The sequence below is a fragment of the Ochotona princeps genome, chromosome 7, assembly GCF_030435755.1.
Source record: "Ochotona princeps isolate mOchPri1 chromosome 7, mOchPri1.hap1, whole genome shotgun sequence".
In the NCBI taxonomy this organism is placed as follows: domain Eukaryota; kingdom Metazoa; phylum Chordata; class Mammalia; order Lagomorpha; family Ochotonidae; genus Ochotona; species Ochotona princeps.
In genome coordinates, this window is record NC_080838.1 from 44,443,500 (window position 1) to 44,460,015 (window position 16,516).

The window sequence follows — 16,516 nt, forward strand, 5'->3', positions numbered from 1 at the left end:
GTGTAAGTACTTTAGGTCATCTATATGAACACATCACATGACCAAGGATTTGAAGAAAAGATTCTTCTTTGGTTATGTAAACAAAACTGAATCCTCTTTGAACAATGTTAGGGAGCAACAAATGAAGCCTTCCTGGATAATCATAGCATACACAGCAGTGACAGTTAACCTTGGGTTCTCTAATGGTGTGTCTGATATTGCTGCCTCGCGTGATTGGCTGCATCTGCCTGTAGCTATGCTGATTTCCCATTGCTGTTGCAACCTCCTTGTGCTTTCCACACCATCAGTTGTCTGCGGACTTGATTTTTGTTCTCCAACAGAAAGCGGTTCACAGAGCTTCTGTGTTTTCAGTCCTCTCTGTCTTAGACACTTCCTTACCTGAGATTCCAAAGCGTTTATTTATTTAAAAACTTATTTTTCTTTTCTAATAGAGAGCAATAATTCTGATTCCTCAGGATTGAACTCCTTGAGACCAGGGATGAAGTTTTACACTTGATGCAAGGGTAGGTTTGCCAGATTTAGAAAATAGACAGGAAGATGTTCAGATAATGAATGCTAACATTTAATATAATATATTTCAAATATTGTTTGAACAGACTTTATACTACATTAATATTTACATTTATATATTTAAAGCTATTCAAATGGTATCTACTATTTACAAAGATTAAAATTTGTATGAGTACCTATATGTAATTTAGTAATCTAAAATAGAAATAAATCAAAAAGTTTCATTGTAGTGCATAAAGGACATTTTTCATCTTTTTATGCTTGCTCAGACTGCTTGTCACTTCTGTCTGAAGTGGAGCATGAGGCAGATCATGACACTGTAGTTGCTCTGCTAATGAAAGGGACTTCGGAGTTACAGCTGCACGGATTCCACTGGATCAGACCAGTGGGAGGCTCGAGGTTACAGCCACAGCAGGCCATCGAACCGCTGCCCTGAATGTGAGCTTCCAGAGCACCAGGGGCTCAGTGAGACCACTGGCTTGAAGTCATGAGGGCAGGTCCAGGAGACTAGGGGTGGGGAGTGGGTGATCGCTGGTGGCCTTCAGTTTTGGAGAGAGCATTATAGAGTTTTCAGACTAAAGAAACAATTCAATAGCAGTCTTTTTTTTGGGGGGGGAGAAGCTTTTATACATCACATCTACTCTTTAGAATTCACCCCAAGTTCAACTGTAATGTGATTTTGAATCTGATAAATTAGGAGGCAGTGTGATATAGTGAACAACAAGCACGGTACTCGAGTCAGACAGAAAAGGCTGTTAGTCCCAGAGCACTCTGACTAGCCCTGACAGCAGACCCAGAAGGGCCAAAAAATGGCTTATATTTGACCTCTCAGATAATTGCATTTGCCCTTCCCTCATTCTTTAATAATATCTAGAGGGTTGTATAAAATACAGATTCAAGCCTTATCTTCCAAAGGGCTTGACACTTTTAGTGCTTTCTGATACAAAATTCTAGTGCTGCCACAATTATTGTGAGTTCCTGAGCAGTCACCTTCTTTGAACCCCATTTTCCACATCTGTGCATTGAAAATGCTGTCACATACAGTGCAGCAGCATTGTGCAGTTTAACCATAATAGAAGGGATGCACCTGCCACATGCTAGGATTCCCATAAATGTTAATTCTCACTATTGTGTTTGGTCCATATACAACCTCTACGCTTTGTTCCTCTCCACTTCTGTGACTTCTTCACACTATAGTTTCCTCTATCATTGTAGTGCAGTGTATCACAATGACTCCTCTCTTTGATGGTTCCATTTATATCATCTTTAAAATGCCTTATGTGTCCCTCCCCTTGTATCAGCAGATGCTCCTCTAACTTCAGACAGAATGAGGAGATCCATAACCAGAGGATCTAAATCTACAAACTCAGGATTCAGGCAGGTGTATCATTTATGACATCTATTTAATATTTGGGCAATTCTGAATAGTGTGACTGAATACACACAGAAAATGCTGCCAGCATGTGATATTGCAACACAATTTTTGTATCTCTTGAGTTGAAATCCACTATAATCTGATTTTATAAATATGCAATTATAATATAATTGATGTTGGCCCTTTTTCATGTAGAATATGGGAAAATGGTCACAACATTGAAAACACAAGTGAGAAAGTTCTAGAATGAAGCACCCACTGCTTTTTGAACATCAAAGCCATGACAACCTCCTTGGCTGAGGTGCTGAGAGGATTCCAACAGCATTTCATGATCCTTGAGGTTGCTGAGCAGCAGAGATGGTTCAGAAACCACAGGTATCTCATACTCATCTGATTTGCAAAGACAGAGAACAAGACAAAACAAAACAAAAAACGCTGTGTGTAAACATCTCACTTTGAGCTATTTTTAGGATGAACATGATCATATCATGAAGATTCTGTGCAATGATCAATTTAGGAATTATATGGTAAAATATGTCCAACATTTTATATGCAAAAAAATTTCTATTAAGCATGTTGATTTCAGAGTCATGACTTTTGAAAGCACTATACATGCAAATTTTGAATGATTAAATTAACAGATGCAAAATTCTAGTTCTTAACTCTTATGCATGAAGAGGGTTTACTTTGACATTTGGTAAACAATTGTCCCCTAGTTTAGAAGGCTTTACATTTGGATCTGGTGTTGTGGTGTATCTGGTGAAGCCAGCGTTGAAGGCACTAGCATCCCATATGGGCACTGATTAACTCCCTGCTAATGTGCCTGGAAGGATGGTGGAGAAAAATCCAAGTGCTTGGGTCATGAACTTATGTAGGAGATATGGACAAAGTTCCATGTTGGCTCAGCTCTTGCTGCTATAGCCATTGGGGCGTGAACTAGCAGATGAAAGATCATTCTCATTTTCTCTGTGGTTCTGCCACTATGAAACTCCCTTCAAATATGTAAATCAATAGTTTTACAAAAGAAGAATTCACGTCTGTTTTTCTTAAGCTCCTTTGATTGGTTTATTCATCCCCCTATCATTAATCAGAAATAAGATTTGAATGTAAGAAATGAATATTCATTATGATTAATTCATTTACTGTTGAATATAACTAAGCAGAGAAATGTGCTTTATAAGACAAAGCTGAATTTTTTTTTTTCCATCTTGGACAATGAGTTTGTAGTTTGGGTAATTTGAGTTATTTCCTAAGTTTAAAAAAGTACCCACAATTTATTTGACTGAATATGAGTACATATACCACACTCTTACAATTTTCTTTTTTTATGAGAAAGTCATACCTATTTTTTTTCTTTTTATAGATTTTAACTATTTATTTTGAAAGTCAGAGTTACAGAGAGCAAGAAACAGAGAGTTCTTCTATTTGCTGGTTCACTACTCATTTGTCAATGTCTAGCATGGCTGGGCCAGAGTGAAGTGAAGAACCAGACCCTGTAAGTGAGCCTCCTGTGTGTGAAAAAGGTATGCAGACATTTAGGCCATCTTTTGCTGCTTCTTCTAGGCCATTGGCAAAGACCTGGACCAGATGTGAGCTGTCTATACTTGAACCAGCACCAGCTATGTCACAGTGCCAGCCCGAGGCCAAACTTACTTGTTTGGAGGAAAGAGGAACCATTCTGCATCCCACTTTTCTCAGCTTGAAGTATCATAGCAACACATGTCAAATTAAATAACTCTAAATTAAATTCAAGAAATTCCATGCATGTAAAAAGCACAGAATAGTGCATTACTCATATTAAAAATAAGGCAAATTTAACTGTTAACTACAATTCTACCTAGTAAAATTCTACTTAATTCTTTGCATCCTGCTGATTCTTTTTTTTTTTTTTTAGGGAAAACAATTTTTTATTTTAATCACAAAGTCAGATATACAGAGAGAAGGAGAGTCACAGAGGAAGATCTTCCATCCCATGATTCACTCCCTAAGTGACCACAATGGTCAGTGCTACACGGATACGAAGCCAGGAGCCAGGAAACTCTTCCAGGTCTCCCACATGGGTGCAGAGTCCCAAGACTTTGGGCTGTCTTCGACTGCTTTCCCAGGCCACAAGCAGGGAGCTGGATGGGAAGTGAAGCTGCCGGAATTAGAACCAGTGCCCATATGGGATCCCGGCACGTTCAAGGTGAGGACTTTAGCCGCTAGGCCACACCGTCAGGCCCGGAAAAACAATCTTAACATTCATATGGAACCCAAAGTAACACAGAATTGACAAAGCAATTTCAAACAACAACAACAAAAATTGCAAAGGAGGTGGCATATGGTATCTGACTTTAAACAACAGTAATAATTCAAATCCTGCTGATTTTTTTTAACATCATATAGGTTATCCCAGCTACCTCATGAATCCCTTGTTTTCTTTTTTTCTCTATCCTATTTCACTCACAATAATATGTAGATTATGTTTGTACCAGACATGTTTTATCTTTTCTGATCTCCACGCTGGTAGATCCATTTAGTCATTTCTAGTAAGACTACATCTGAACAGAATAATTTGCATTCTTAACACATGCCAAGTAAATTAACAAAATGCAAGAACAGGTATATGCTAGAAGTTCACTCTGCAAAACCTTCAACCCATAACAGCTATTATATGTTAAGAACATGTGTGCATAAATTTAGTTATTTCATAATAAGAAAACTTACATAAAAGTTAATATTTCTATGTATATATACATATATAAGCATTACATATAATATCATGTATATTATATAGTAATTAAGATGCAAAGAGGGTAAAGCCCAGAACAAGATTTCAAGAGCACTGCTCATTGCTGTGGCTGTTTCCAATATCAAAAATAGAGCCTGAGGCCCAGACCTAATCTGTCTTTTCCAAACCTGATTTCCACAAGGATTAAATTGCATTACATTCAAGGTTTTGACAGACTCTCCTCAGTAGTTTTGATTCATTTCTGCTTAAATTTGTTTTTAACTTGTATGGGCATGACTTGAATTAATCAATCAAATTAATCACATCTAAAGAAATAAGCTCTCCATATGGCTTCACCTACACAAGTCTTTAGAAATAATGAAAAAAAAAATTAAGAAGAGACAAGAGATTTATTTGAGGGGGAATATTGATGTTACTTTTTCATTATGTGTTAATTAGAATTTAACTTATAAAAAAATGCATAAAATTTTTATAGTTTTCCCCACTATGCAATAGAACTTCACAATTTTTACTGTTGTCTAGCTATAGCTTAGTGCCCATTTGCAATATTCAACCTCCACTCTCTCTCTTGTTCTTTCCCCAGGAGTTTTTAACCAATATTATACTTTCAACCTCTATTAAATCACAACTTTTTAGACTCCAGATATAATTGAGAGCATATTATTCTGGTCTGTCTCTGCTTGGATTATTTCACTTAGCAAGAAGACCTCTAGTGCCATCCGTGTTGTTGGAAATGACAAGAATTTTAACTGTTAAAAGAAATGATCGGGAGACAGGATTTTGGATGCTTTTACCATAAAAAAGTATTAAAGGTTTGAGGAGATAAATATACATTTGCTTGTGTGGATATTGTGTAATGTATGCATATTAAAACATCACATTGAATCCCATATGTATGTGCTGTACTATTTATATTTTTTAAAGAAAAGGAGGAATGAAAGAAGGAAGACAGGAGGGCATGAAAGGGGAGAAGAAAGAAAGGAAAGAGATGGATGGAATGAAGGAAGGAAAAAGGGACAAAGCAAGCCAGTTGAGTGACTTTAAGACAGTCACTTTGTTCAGTAGCTCTCGAGAACTCATAATTTCCAACCTTTACACAAATATGCATCAATTTTTCAAACCTAATTACTGCTTTTAAAATGCCACCTTTATTTACCAATGGCGATTATTTAAATCATTCACCAATTACATAAAAATTCTATAAAAATGAAAAATGAATGAAAATGTAATTAATGCATAATATTATAGTGGATGTTGATTGAAATTCTACTGAAGTTTTTTTTATAAATAATAATATATTTGTGAATATTTCTATAAAATATATTGTTAAGGACCAATGACATTTTTAACAAAAATAAGAAAAACAGTTTAAAAGTTCATGTAGAATCACTGGTTATACTGTAAAAAAAAAAATACAACATTGATATGAAAACAGACAAGGGAACAGAACAGAAATCTTTAGAATAAATATACAGGTTCTTGGTCAATATATTTTTCAACAATGTGCCAAAAATGCACAATGTATAGAGGATAATTTCTCTAAGAAAAAGTGTTCAGAGAAATGAATATTCACACAAAAAAGAATAAATTCAGCTTTGATCACATACTGCACACAGAAAGGAAAGACTGAATCAAAAAATTATTGAAAACTTTAAACTATGAAACTGTTGGAAGGAATGTGTATGAAAATGCATCATAAAATACATATTTGCTTTCACCTAGAAACTTTCTGAAACCACTTAGTAGTATTTATTCTAAAAGCTTTTATGTTCTCTAGATCTGTAATCATGAAACATAAGTATGAAAAATTGGATAATGACAACTGTCTGCTTTGGAATTTCATTTCTTGCTTTACTTCTGTATTGACAGAAATGTGTTCTAGAAATCATCCTGAGGTCGTTTGATCATCAAACATCATAATGTGTACTGAAACCAGCAATGATGAGCATAAGGTCACTAGGCAATATGTTTGGGAACCACTGTTACATATGGGGTTTTCTGATGACTAAGTATCATTATGTGGCATATGATTATTTACTTTTTCAGAAATCCCACTTCATGATCTTTGTAGCAAACCTCACTCTTGAGATTGTCTTAGCCCTAATTTCATCATAGAGTCACATTCTTGAATATTCACCATCAGATTTGACTCTTAAGGATTTGATACCTGTGAAGCCAGTTTCCAAAATATTTAGGCTTTTCTTTCAAACATCATACATTTTATTTCTTTGTAACTTTATTATTTAAAATATTTATTTGTATGTAATTTAATTATTGAGTCGTATTTCTCTCTCCTTTTTCACATAAACACTAGAATAAATAACAAATAAATAATTTTTGAGGGCCACACACCTAGCATATACATTCCACAAACAGCGAAGAGAGGGAAACGAGTTCATGTTATGAAACTATATCTGATAAAGATGTTGCTACTCTGTCTGGTCATTCAAATATTTGAAAACATCCAGGACAATAAAGTGACAGGGACTAAATACAGATTAAGTAATAAGAATCTATACTCTCATTAATATTTTAAAGTTCACAATGGATAAAAATTCTTTAAGCTCTAGGTCAAACTGCGTACATTCTTCATCTTAAACGTGTGTTTATAAATGATTTTGTGACTAGATAACAAAAGTTCTGGTTTCTATAAGTATTCCAAGGAGTCTTGGAAAATTGTTGTGTAAAATAGGAACTTTGAGCACTCAATTCAGAAAATAATCAAGATCTCATCTAGAAAGTAAAAAGGGGCAGGATATCAAAACTTCCCACTCATTATACAATGTTGTCTTAGGTGTAAGCTTTTGTTTGGTAGAAAATCAGCAAATAGTGTCTAAGATTCCCGCTTGACAATTATCTCAAAAACACAATAATGATAACTACAAAGAGTATCAGATAAATCAAATACCATTAAATGTTTAATACTTCTTTTCCTAATTTTACTACACTTTCAGTGTTCTTTTTGTGTTTTTGCACCTGTTGGAGTAGATTCTGCTTAAAAAGTACCTTACTAAACGTGCTATGTGAGTCAATGCTAATTATCTATTGCTCTTGTCTGTTATGTGCAAATTTGATCTCATTTCTTTGCATTTCAATATACGTACCAGCCCATATGTTAAGCCTAGTTGCTTTCAAAAATTAATTCAAGAAATCTCACTGCATACAAATATTGAAAACAAACTATGCAAAAAGACACAAAATTAAAAGTAGAACATGAACCATACATTATGTATAAATCAATGACAGTTTTTGAAGAAATTATTACAATTTTACATTTTTCTTAGAAAGCTACAACCAAGCATTCTCATTATCTAAGACAAAATACCCATAGCTATAGTCTCCTATTTTACATATTGTTTCTGAGCAATACGAGAAACAATTGTCCCATCATAAACATGACCTTATAACTAAATACATGACTATTGTTCAATGCCCTAAAACACCAGAGTAAACCATAAAAAATTCACAGGCAATGTATGATTGATTTTTCAATTCTCTTAGACCATCACTAAGGCAATGAATGTCAATCTTTCAGAAGTTTTCCACTTACTTTAAGCAATAAATGCTTATATTACTGGCAATTGAGATTCAAATGAGAAGAACAAATGAAATTTTGTATTTCAATAAGTAATAATTAATTACCATCACCAACTATAGAAAGAATGTTAACAATGCTGGAGTCAATAGCAGAACATTCTTTTTGGCTATGTTGACACACTGAAATTTCCACTACAAAAAAATTATACTATGATTAAAAAGTCAAACAATAACAATATAAGAATTTCCCAAGGTGAACTAAAGGTGACAACAAATAGGCTCCAAACAGGCTATGTTTTGGGAACAAAAAAATCAACTTACTTGTGTTATATTTTTACTTTAATAATTACAGATCTTAAAGCATTCCATTCCCAGTACACAACATATAGAACCAATCAAGGTGTTCATCCTCAATTGAGTGACTGGAAATAGAGGGAGTCTGGATAACGGTTATTGAATCTGAGGTAGATTGAAGACATAAGTTTTCAGTATTACATAGCAGAGTAGGGAGACCATGCTTCAGAGCAATCTAGCATACACTGTATGAACAAATAGAAGAAAAATTGGTTTTGAGACTAAAATTAAAAATTAACATCACAGAAGGGGAAATGTTGATTACCCTGTTTTGTTCTATACACATCGTGGCTGCAGATTTTCAATTGAGACCAGGTCAAGTCCAGGAGCTCCATCCACAGCTGCTGTTCTGACTACAATGGTGGTTAATATCTGTCCAATGATGGCTTCTCCAGATCTTAGATGCAACCATATCATCATTTTGGGGGGTTTCCAGGCTGACACTAAGCTGGATTGTAATTAAGTATTTTGTGCTCAGCTACAAGACGATGTGCTGCCTTAGGCCCTTGGAAGGCTGGAGGTGATACACACTGAAACATTTGTTCATTCTACCAAGGTGGAAGTCTTTTCTTGATCATGGAGTACCTCTAGAGATGGTGTTTGCAGCCTTTGGTCTTTTCTGATGCTGAATCAACTATGGAAGGTCTGATTCAGAGGTTCAAAAACAAGTTTTAAGCTCATTTTTCCCCTCTACTCTCAAGTGTCTTTAGCCTTACTCTTTTGCTGGAGGTTCAGAGGATGGATGACAGAGCCAAAGGCTTGATATTCACAAAAACTGGGACTACTCTTCAACAGTTGGAGTCTTGCTCCGTGGTGTGCTAGAGATTTTTGGGTAAGGCAAATTCCTCATTCAGTTCTCAGGCACAAGCTTGGGAGAAGAGGCAAGGCGACCCAGTCCAATTCTTAGTTTTCCGTAACAAGTTTTTTTTTGGTTTCAAATCTATGGTTAGTATTTTCTTCTCTTTCTCTTCTCCAGGTGGTAAGCATTCCTCTCTCCCAGTGTATGGTGGTTTTTATTGTTGTTGGTGGTAGTTGTTTGTTTTCTGTTTGTTTTTGTTTTGTTTTGTTTTTTTACTAAAATTAGGCACTGTAGTCTCTGACTTGGATTCTTAATTTTATGAAGGTGATTTTATGAATGAATAGCTGTTCAAATTGATATATTTGTACTATGATCAATGAAACTGCTTAAACTGCCATTTTGCTCTGCCTAGAATGGTTCAGATTTTTAAATCACTGGTCATACCAGGTATTGGTGAAAATTCAGAACTTTGAACGTAAAATGATACAACAAATTCAGAAAATTGTACAAATTCAGAAAAATTTAGTTCTAGTTGTTATGATGAAGTACCATTTTAAAAATACTGGATAGGTGAGACATAAAGGGAATGAAATGTGTTTCTCAGAGTTCTTATGAGGATTCCCTTCTGAGTTGCCACCTACAAAATTGCACAATTTAAATATTATATATATATATATATATTTGTGTGTGTATATATTTGTGTTTTTTTAATGACTGTGCTGTAGAAACGTGGTCTCCATTCTCAAATAAAGTCCGTGTCTTTGAACTTCATACATTTTAAACAGAAGGAAAAACTATGAATTATTGCTGACATTTTATTCTATGAATTTCAGGTGTTTTTCACTTTGTCACATATATGATATCTACCAAGTACAGGATTCCATTTCTTCATTTTATAATATGTTGACAGCAAATTAGTGAAAGCATTGTAGTATATGATCCTAAGGTTTTTACTCTAATTTATTTTTTAATACCAAACTGTGTACAACTTGACAGCTTAAAAATTTATATGAATTAATAAGAAAAATGTATTTACAGAACATGTAGACAATCCAGTTTCCCCAGTAGAGAAAAGCACATTACAAGGAAGAAAGAACACCAGAAATTAACTAGGGGAAAAAAATCCCACCTCAAAGTGGTCTTAGGAGACACAAGATATGGACTTTACATTTTGCTGGCATGCAGCCTGCAAATCACACAAATGATGTGATTACAGGACTTTGGCTTCTTGTCCTCCTTCTCTCTACACAGAGAAGGCTAGAATCAGTTACAGCTGCTTTCAACAACAGTCTATACTTCTGGGTTTAGGTTAAAGCCTGTTCAAATACACTGAAGAGAAAAAAAAAAGCACCCATCCTTATGAAAATTAAGGAACCAGTACAAATTGAGATGCACGCAAAATTCTTTTACAGTGGAAACCACAGGAATGAGCAATTTTATTGTAGGATTTCATTCTAAATAAGTAAATTGCTATGAATCAAATTTCCATCCTACAGAGCAAATACTCAGTTTCCCATCATTCTTTATAAAAGCTGTCAAGTGTCAGGCAGGGAATTAGTATGTGAAGAGAAATATTTTATATAGGGCAGGTGTTCTGTGAATGTTTTTGACTGACAAGAATCCTACTAAAACCTGGACTGAAGAAATTAAACCCTACTGTTTGTTGTCATTTAAATTTGAGGGGTGCTGGGAATTTCCCCTCCCTCAGAAAATCTCTCCATTGGCCTGTCAAGATGTCTGTAATTTCACCATTAGAAATTCACTTCTTTCAACCAGCTGAGGCTGTGTGTGAACCAAGGTATAGGAGTAAGCAAGAATATGTTCATTTGATCAGGCCTGTGAATCCCTGTTATGACTGGATGCTGGGCAATGACAACATTATTTCACATTGTGAAAACTTTCAGCCCTCAAAATGATTCAGTTGTCCAGTTAGGTTGAAGCATTTTTTTTTTGTATCTGATTGATTTTAAAAATCATAACATATTAGCAAAGTTGCTCATTGGAGATAAATCAGCTAGTATTATTTTTATTTTATTATTATTTCACAAATTCTTTGGGACACAGAAATTAGTGGACGTTTAAAACAGGAAAATAGGAGCAAATGAAATTACTAAAATAAATAAGCTAAGTGAGTGAAAATATCTGTGCTGGTCTGTACATGTGTGAGGTGGGTATGATTCAGTTGCCACACAGTGTTTAGAGGCACTTTGAAAGAACAGTTATTATTATATCATAGTTTACGCCCATAGAGAGTCAAGGTTTTAATTATTCATAACATAAGGCTCTTGAGTCACATAAAGGCAGCAAACACATTCAACAATTAATAAAGAGCCAAAAGCCAATGTTTCAGTCTCCAAAGCTCTGGCTCTCAGGAATTAGGCAGAGGAAATGGAGCTTTAAGCGAACTGCCCAATAAAGCAGCTTTTTTTGTTTGTTTTGTTTTTGTTTGTCTGTTTGTTTTACAAATTAAACAGCAAGCCTCAGGTGTGAGCACTCTACCTTCCCTGGTCTTACCATAATCCATTCTTCTGCCAGATAACTCCAATCAAATTTCCTACAGAGGCACGTGCTAAATGTTGCAGCTTCCCTGCCTGCCCTCTCCTGCCATTTGCTGTTTTCTGAGCATTCTAATTTGCCCACCGCTGATGCTCATCTCCACTGATGTGATTGTAACATGCAGGTTGGTGACCAGACACCCACAACATAAAATACTCATTTCATCACATTTCACGGGAGGGGTACACTTTGCAGTGAAACCATTTTATCTTTTCTCTTTGGACATACATTAATTCTGTGTAATGTCATTTGCTTAGGAAAAAAAATGCAAGCCTTTCCTCTTTCCTATCTATATCTTTTTTGAAACTATTGCCTTCAGCTACCTTTCATTCAGAGTTCCCACTTACTAAAATTGGAATACACTCAAATCGCTTTAAAAGGTGGGGCAGAGACACTCATCAGAATTCATTTTATCAACTCTCCTGTTTTTTTTTTCTTTCTGCTTAAAGATGGTAGCTTCTTCAAATGCACACTTACTTTTGACAGCTCTGTAGTGATTGGGTGCAGCAGGAAATAGTGCCTGACACATAAAATCCACTGGTTCGACTATGCAATATTTATTTCATAGATGGCATAAATAAAAATAAAATATGTCCTTGAACATTTTTGCTCACACACTGCCTGGATGTATTGCCAGCAACTTTTCAGATCCTGCTATAGGAAAACTTTTATTTGCTTTCCACCATGGCATACAACATCATCTCTGATCTGACTCTGATTGGACCATCCTTTGTTGAATAATAAAACATAGGTATTGCCTGGGAATGAGTTTCAGATATACTGTACATATCAATAAAGATGGAATGAGTGTATGTTCATGAGGGAAGTATTGGTTCCAACACAACAACAACAACAACAACAACAACAACAACAACAACAACAACTTAGGAAGGAACTTGATTTTTCTCTTCCTAATTACCAATGATGTGTATCTTGCTGTGGTCACAGTAACATTAAGAACTTTTATCATCTCATGACATGTATTTCTAAGCTATTGAACTATCTAAGACCAATGTGAATTCAAATTGCTGATGTGGGATTGAAATAATTCAGGAGATTATTAAGCAATCAGAGGTGTCATCACTTGTGGTAGACTGTAGACCCTCAAGCAGATCAATGGAGAAGCTGCATCTTCATGTCTGCCTGATTCTTAACCGATACAGAGAATGCTAGGAAATCTCTTGCTAGGAAAATATTTGGGGTTATGGGCAGAGTTTTCCTGAATTGGCAGGCAGTTACTGATCAAAAAGGAATGGGACCATGCAGCATGAAAAAAATCACAGAAGAGTCCTGGGAGAGGAAATGATAGAAAATAGTGGAGTTTCTTCCAGTGAACTTGATCATACAACTTTTATAATTGTTACACTGGAGGTTTCATCTTTCAGGAGAAACAGGTTTCTCTCCATGAAAGCATGACTCATATATTCATTGAAAGAAGGCAATAAAACTTGCCTAAGATTCAGGACACAATATTTGTGAAAAGAAAAAAAAATATTAGCTTTTTTTTTAATTGAAATCCAGGTATACATAGAAGAGGAGAGACAGAGAGGAAGATCTTCCATCCATTGATTCACTCCCCAAGCGGCTACAACAGCCAGAGATGCGTCAGTCTGAAGCCAGGACCCAGGACCCAGGACCCAGGAGCCTCTTCCAATTCCTTACCCTACCACAGAGTCCTGAGGCTTTGAGCCTTCCTCCACTGCTTTCCCAGGCCACAAACAGTGAGCTGGATGGAAAGTGGGCGGGGCTGCTGAGAGATGAGCCAGTACCAATATAGGATCTCAGCATGTGCAAGGCAAGTTTAGTCGCTAGGCTACCATGCTGGGCCCAAGAGGTAAGATTTTAATTGGAATGTTCATGCAGGTGATTTTAGTGCCATTTTGTGTTAGTGAGGAAACTGATTGGTTCTAAAATCTGAACAAATTCAATTTATTCAATTAATCTGAGTTTGAATTATTTGGCAGCACCTTTTCTCCTTTTAGTTTCTTTTTTAAATGTTGTGGTGATATTAATATAAACAGAACAGATTCTATGTATTCACAGATAAATTATAATTAATATTCCCTTTATCTCAACCCTACCACACTCCCTGACCCTTTCACATTACATCTCTCATTTCTTCCTTTTTCTGTTCCTGTCTTCCCTCCTTCTTACCTTCCTTCTTTTCTTTTTTAATTTTTGAAATAACATGTTTTTAATTTATAGCCCAAAGAATAAATACAAATGGCCTACAAATATATGAAAACAATGTTCAATATCACTCATCATTAAGAAAATGTAATCAAGTGCCCAGTGTGATGGCCAAGTGATTAAATCCTCACCTTGCATGAGTCAGGATCCCATATGGGCACTGGTTCTAGTTGTAGCTGCTCCATTTCCCATTCAGATCCCTGCTTGTGACCTGGAAAAGCAGTAGATGATGGTCCAAAATCTTGGGACCATAAATCCGTGTTGGAGACCTGGAGGAGGCTTCTTGGCTCCTGGCTTTGGATTAGCTCAGCTATAGCCGTTGTAGCCACTTTGGGGGTGAACCAATAGTCGAAGATCTTTCTTCCTCTCTCTCCTTCTCTACGTAAAACTGCCTTCCAATAAAGATAAGTAAGTCTTTTTAAAAAAGATAAAAAGAAAATACAAAATCATAACCAAAATGAGTGTCTCCTCACCCTTGTCAAAATGACTGTCATCCAAAAGAGAGTGAATAACAAAGCTGGTGAGGATGTGAGGAAAGGCAAACAGTTATGTACTGCTGGTGGCAAGATAAATTAGTGCCTCCACTGTGCAAAACAGTGTGGAGATTTCTCAAAAAAAGTAGAGATAGACTTGCAATATGATCCAGCAATCTCATTACTTGGATATACCCAGAAGATTTGAACACGATGAACAGGAAATACCTGTGCCACCATGGTTATGGCAGCACTGTTCCCACCTCTATGCCTTCATATTCTTTGTTAAGTTAAAATAAATTTGACCTAAAGTTGCCCCTAGGCATAAATAAAATAATCCAACAGAGTATAAATAACTGAAGTATAACTCAAGAATTCCTCATAACAAATAGATGAGCCCCAGCCAATCTCAGAAACTGAGTCAATCATAGGCTTCCAACTCACCATTTCCTGCTTATAAAAGGCAAATATGTCACTATTACTAGTCCCAAGTAAAGCAAATAAATCAGTCTTGCATGAGTTTTTTTTTTAATTCTTGTTGTTATATATGAGTCTTAACTTTTTTGAAAGATGTAGATGTGAAAAGAGTCTAGCATATTTGTAACACATTGCTTTTACTTCAAACTCATATACATAAAATCACTGGGTTGTCTATCATCAAAATTTTTTATTCATATGTAATATCTTTCAAATTTATTTAAATAACTGAAAATCACCTAACCAATATGGTGTGTTATTTGCTCACTAACACAGCTTAGTTTCTGAGAAGTGTGTCTTTGATACATTCAAGAAATGTATCAGTGATTGTTGATAGTGCTTGCCCATTTTTCTGTAAGAGCCACCATATTGAATGTCATGGTTTGAAAAATTAAAAATATCCTAAAACAGATTTTAAAATAAACTTTCAGAATACAGTTTGAATATATTAGATCAAAATCTTTATGTATAAATTGTACTCACTTTATAGAATTGAATCAACTAGCAAAATCAATTCTTGTCATAATTATAAGTAACTGTAAAGATTTATATTTTGCAGAAAACTAAAGATCTTCCATCTGCTGGTTCACTCCCCAGATGACCACAATAGCCAGAGCTGAGCCCAAGTCAAAAGCCTCCTGCAGGTCTCCTACATGGTTGTAGGGTCCCAAGAACTCAGGTTAACCTCTACTACTCACCCTCCCAGACAATGAGCATGAAGCTGGATTGGAATTGGAGCAGCAAAGACAAGAACTGGAGCCCAAATGGGATCTTGGCACTTGTAGGTGGAGGATTAGCCTATTAGGCCACTTATCTGGTCCCTCCAATTTGAATAATTATTTTAGATACATCTTTGTGACTCCCATCATTATTCTGAATAAAATATATTGTAGTAGACAGATGGTAAGGCATCATTATGGGGTTCAAGGAGGATCACGCCAGACACGTCTAAGGTTTATTAAGGATTCTTTATTAACCAACCTTGGTGATAACAAGGCCCACGAGAAATAGCAAATCACAAGTCCATATAGCAATCCAATCAATTGCACTCCCAAGAGGAACAAATGGTCATTACCCTCAAGTCCATTCATTAAGCTAAAGACGTATGTCCCAGCTTCCCCAGCAATATAAGCTATTCTAAGAGACATGCAGCAAATAATCTGAACACACTTACAAAGCTGCAGATATTCACCTTTCCCTTGCTTCTTTACCCACATTCCACTTCTGCTAGGCCTCATCTCTCCTGGAACTCCTGATAGCACACAAATTAGAGACACAAAGCATCTTAGCATTACTATCTCTATTGTCCCACCCAAGGAGAAAACAGAGGACAAGGAAAACAGACACACAGAGGCCATGCTCAGGGGATACCTGTCCTCAGAGGTACTGGGGAGGCCAAGAGTGGGAGTGCCAGAGCAAATGGAGCACTTGACCAAGAGAGCATCCCTTTAGGGAGCCTTTATAGGGGCCTGTAAGGAGAGTGGTTACAAAACAATACCTCTCCCTCAAGGTTC

General features: G+C 35.9%; 1 long non-coding RNA gene across 1 annotated transcript; it reads left to right on the top strand.

Moving 5' to 3' along the window:
* The first annotated feature begins 7,561 nt into the window (after window positions 1-7,561).
* Window positions 7,562-15,813, top strand: LOC131480765 (uncharacterized). Its single transcript, XR_009245797.1, has 3 exons — window positions 7,562-7,639; window positions 11,842-11,986; window positions 15,600-15,813. It is a non-coding gene; the product is annotated as an uncharacterized LOC131480765 (long non-coding RNA).
* The last annotated feature ends 703 nt before the right edge of the window (window positions 15,814-16,516 follow it).